This window comes from Helobdella robusta, assembly GCF_000326865.2.
Source record: "Helobdella robusta unplaced genomic scaffold HELROscaffold_37, whole genome shotgun sequence".
Classification (NCBI taxonomy): Eukaryota; Metazoa; Annelida; class Clitellata; order Rhynchobdellida; family Glossiphoniidae; genus Helobdella; species Helobdella robusta.
In genome coordinates this window covers 277,934-283,725 of record NW_008704785.1, presented here as the reverse complement: position 1 = coordinate 283,725, position 5,792 = coordinate 277,934, and positions in this window count along the sequence as shown.

Here is a 5,792-nt window from a genome sequence, read left to right as displayed (position 1 = left end):
CTCTCTCTCTCTCTCTCTCTCTCTCTCTCTTTCTATCTCTCTCTGTCTCCCCCCTCCTCTCTCTTCCTTTATCTCTCTCTCTCTCTCTATTCCTTTATCTCTCTCTCTTTTTCACTATCGCTCTTTTGTTTTCTTTCTTCTGTTTTCCTCTCTCTCCCTCTCTCAATCTTTTTTTCATTTTTTTATTTCCATAATTCTTCCCCGACAAGTTGGTTGGGAAGGAGTTATTTTTACTCAGCCTCTTTTTCGCCGATGTTTCCTTTTTGACTGATGGAGAAGGTAAAGAAAGAAAACAATTTCTCTCTCTCTTTCCATCGTTTTTATTCTTTTACTTACCCACTTTTTCTCCATCTTTCTGTCCCTCTCTCTTTTTATCTTTCTGATCCAGTTTTTCTAAATTTTCAAGAAGCTGTGTTCATGGGCACACTTTAATAACAAAACAACAACAAAAAAAATGTTGCCTCACAATTGATGGACACACACACACACACACACACACACACACATACACACACACACAAACACACACACAAACACACACACACACCTCTCATAAACAGACATTCATACAATTAAAATGAAAATTACATATATTTTTTCATGTTCATGTTGTTAACCGAGTGCTTTATTATCAAGGCAGGCTATTTTTAATGGCATGAAACGCTGAACTGTTACTTGTTATACACAAACTTTTATATGTCGAACTAAATTTATTACATTTTTTAAATTGTTTATGCGCGCGCATGTGTGTGTGTGTTTGTATGTGTGTGTGTTGTTTATGTGTGTGTGTGTGTGTGTGTGTGTGTGTGTGTGTGTGTGTGTGTGTGCATCAACATTGGCAGTTGAGCAATTTAAAATAAAAAGATAAAAAGATGACGTTCGGCAATTAAACATCAGCATGGATGGATATCAGAAAAAACGTTAAAAGTTTTAGATGTCTGACATCGTAGTTGCAGCAACCGTCTTCAAACGCAAAGTGGATTCATATTTACTGGGTTAGTGTGTGTTGTTGTTTGTTGTTGCTGTTGTTATACTGGTGCACACCACGCCTACACACACACACACACACATATATATATATATATTAATACATCTCATATATATATATATATATATATATATATATATATATACAGGTGTGGGTATCCGTGCGTTTTCAAAAGATACAAGTCACGTGACTATTAAACAATATATATATATATATATATATATATATTCAAATAATATGAAAGATACAGGTATATAGGTACACACACATATATAATACACACACACACAGATATATATATATATATATATTTATGCATGTATATATATATATATATATATATATATATATATATACATATATCATAGTATAATGAATATGAATGTGTGAAAGCATTAGGTCAGTGCGTATTTTGAACTTGCTCTTTATCGAATTTTAAAGTTTTTTGACGGTATTTTGTATTGTATTGTCTTTGTATTGTACTGTGTTGTATTGCTTGTTGTTTGTATTGTATTGTGTTGTATTGTACTGTGTTGTATTGCTTGTTGTTTGTATTGTATTGTGTTGTATTGCATGTTGTTTGTATTTTATATTGTTTGTATTGTATTATATTGTATAGTGTCGTATAGCATTGCGTTTTGATTCGGTATTTCAATGGTTTTCTAACAAGCAAGCCTAAATTGGGTATTCTAAATTTAGATTGTTTGTTTGTAATACCATTGATATCGTAGATCAATGTATCTTTTAATTTTACGACTTTTAATTATTCTATTAAATAATTATCTTTCTTTCATATTTATTTCGCTTTTATATAAAAATTAAAAAACAAACAAACCTGGATATATATTTATATATATCTTTACAAAATTCTATAAATTCTACCGAATGTTTGGCGTTAACATGTTTGTAGTTCGTTTTTTCGATTTTTCTCACTAAAGTTTTTTGGTGAACGTTTAGTTTATTAAAATTCAAATTTCAATATACGTATATATATTGCTATTTTTGACAGGTTCATATGAAATATCGAATCAAATGATTGGCTATGAAATTTAATTTAACAAAAAATCACAGAAATTACGATAAATACAACAGCTAATACTCCAGGCGGTATTAATTACTATAGGAGTACTAACACCCCGGCCACCACTGTCGCCTACTACTATTACTACAACTTTTATTCGGTATATCGAAGTTTCGGATTATCGAGTGACAAATAACCTAGTGGATATCAATCTATTCGAGGCAAAGGTTATTAAACTTTTATTATTATTATAATAATTATTTAATTATTACTATTGTTACTATTATTGTAATAATAATAATTATTTTTAGATACATGGGATTCTGTATGCGTATGCATACCGCATAGTAGATATTTTTATCCTATATACCTGTATTTGTATCTTTGTGTTATACAGTCTGAAACTAATAAACTGATCACAGATATGTATATACAAATATATATAAACTACAAACAACACGTACATACACACACACACACACACACATACACGCAAACACACGCAGGTACAATTGTTTGGGAACCTCAGAAGCAGCTGCGTATGTGGCGCTATATAAATGTCACACACACACACACAAACACATACACACTCAGATATATACATATATACATCCTTATCATTTTCAAACATTATCAATTCTCATAAAGATAATATTGCCAATAAATTCAAATCATAGATTCCCAACTCGTTGAGTTTATGTCCTCCTTCAGTAATAAATATTTATCTCGTTATCTGCTATCATCATCTACTTGTATCTTGTATCAACGACCTATTTGCTAAATATACGCAGTAGAAAATGTAAGTAGTTGAATGAGTGAATGAATGAATGAGTGAATGAATGAGTGAATGAATGAATGAATGAGTGATTGAGTGAGTGAGTGAGTGAGTGAGTGAATGAGTGAGTGAATGAGTGAGTGAGTGAGTGAGTGAGTGAGTGAGTGAGTGAGTGAGTGAGTGAGTGAGTGAGTGAGTGAGTGAGTGAACGAACGAACGAACGAACGAACGAATGAATGAATGAACGAAATATAAGATAAATACACATAAATAAAGAACATCATTTCAAATACGATTGAGAATAACTGTGTGGTCATACACACGTGTATGGTGGCTTTTGTGTATGTTTGTGTATCTATGTGCGCTTGTATGTTTGTGTATCTATGTAGGTTTGTATGCGTGTGATGCTTATCACAATCACAGAGTCTGCTTATCTTAAGTGCTGATAACGGTGTATGTAAATTAATCCGACATGCACTGTTATGAATTCATCTTGATTGTGTGGTTTACGACAACTAGTTTTATGGTCTATTTGGATAAACATGATAACGCTGTTGTGATATTTATTAATAGTTTTATATTTTTAAATTTATTTGAAATTTTTCAAAAATCAAAAAAGGCGAAATGCTTAACTTATGCAATTGCTTATGAATTAACGACTCCATCCATATTGAGAAGATATGTTTGGATCAACTACTATTATATATATATATATATATATATATATATATATATATATATATATATATATATAGGGAAGATATGTTTCTTTTAATTTGTATTTAAGATGTTATAAGATTATTTATTTTATTTATAAATATTCATACGTTAGTTGTGTTATGGTTTAATGATGAATTTTCTGTTATGTTTCTACAAATTCTTATATCTTTATATAGGGAAGATATGTTTCTTTAAATTTGTATTTAAGATGTTATAAGATTATTTTTATTTATTTATTTATTAATTTATTTATAAATATTTAAACCTTAGTCATTTATTTAATAATGAATTTTCTCTTATGTTTCTTCGAATTCCTATGTAGGATGAATGTTTAAGGACTCACGAAATTGTGGGAATGTTGAGAAATGTGAAAAACCCAAATGGAGAAACTATAAAATTTTCAAATAAGTACTTACAAAATATTGCATAAGTTATTGAGATGATGGTTTTGGCGTATAATAATAATAATAACAACAACAACAACAATAATAAAAATAATACATTGTAATTCTTCAAATGTTTTTACATTTTTAGCTCAAATGTTCGAAAGAGGAGTGTTGTAACAAGAACTAATAACTGTGACGATGATTCAACACATACCACACACACACACACACACACACACACACACACACACACACACACACACATATACACGGACACACACACAGACAGAGTCAGACATGTAAATAAATAAATTTTACTTTGTTGTTATAGCGTTCATTTTCAGAGTGCAAATTTTTAAATAAGGACTTAATTTCTTTTTTTAAATTTTAATTATGTCTTTGTGTTTGTGTATGCGTGTGTATGTGTGTATGTGTTCGTGTGCGTGTGTCATTTAATGAAATTTATTTCAGTACGATTAATTCTCTGAACGTGTTCGAATGAATAGATGGACGGAATGTTTGGCTATATTATAAAATAATAATAATAATTATTATTTTATTATTATTATTAGTTTATGCGGTTATTTATTTGTTATAACAATCAAATGCCGATAAATAACATGAATAATTACAATAATATTAAAAATTTATTTCAGATTAAAAAAGATCATAACCAACGCATATTTATTTGACCTTTGAACCGACTTATTTGACCTCGACCTTGACACACGTAACCTTCAACCATCAGGAGTACTACTATGACGGTCATATATAAGCCAGTTGGCAAAGAGGTGATTGGTGGTGATGATGATAATGATGTTGGTGATGGTGATAATGCAATACTACTACTACTACTACTACTACTACTACTACTACTACTACTACTACTACTACTACTACTACTACTACAACTACTACTACCGTTACTACTACTACTATTTTAACTATTAACTATGTTAAGACTTGATGATGATGATGACGACGATGACAATGATGATGACAACTTTACTGTCTGCTAACAATAACGCTATCAATGTTTTTAATTACAAACAGGCTCCTGACAGCAAACAAATCAACCCACAACAACAACAACAAAGACAACAACAACAACAATTGGAGAACGGTGACGTCAGAGTTACGTCATCATCGTCATACAGGAAAGGGTTTTTGAGATGTCTGGCGGGATTGTTAGCTCCTGTGCTGATCTGTTTCGTCGTCGTCACCCTGCTATGCTTCGCATACATCGTCTCACAGAGATACAAATTGGTGGTTATTATTGTCATTATTATTGGTTGTTGTTACTATTATTGTTGTTGTTTGTTGTTGTTGTTTGTTGTTGTTGTTATTGTTGGTATTTGTTTTGTCATGTTTTACTTGGTGTAGTTATTCTATGAGGTCTTTTGGTTATTCTCGGACTCTACTGCTATAATAATTACAACACGATTAAACTCAATTTCCTGAAACTCAGACAACCAGGCGACACACTTCAAACACAAACAAACAAGAAACACACACACAAACAAACACATACAAACACACAGCCACAAACACACATACACATACAAACAAAAAGACAATCAAATAAACATTAATAATAACAAATTGACTACATTAACCTTAACGCAACTATACACGAATAAAAAAAGATACACACACACATCACACACACACACACACACGCACAAACCACACAAACAAACTCACACATAACCACTTGTGCATCATCATTATCATCATCATCAACATCATCGTCATCATCATTCATCTTATAATTATACCGTGAAATAATTAATTCAATGTTTAGATAGGCAAACATATTTGAAAAGCAAAACTTGCCACGATGCGTGTTGTGTTAACAACAGTTGATAAGTGGTTTGCATGAATAACGAATGATGATGATGA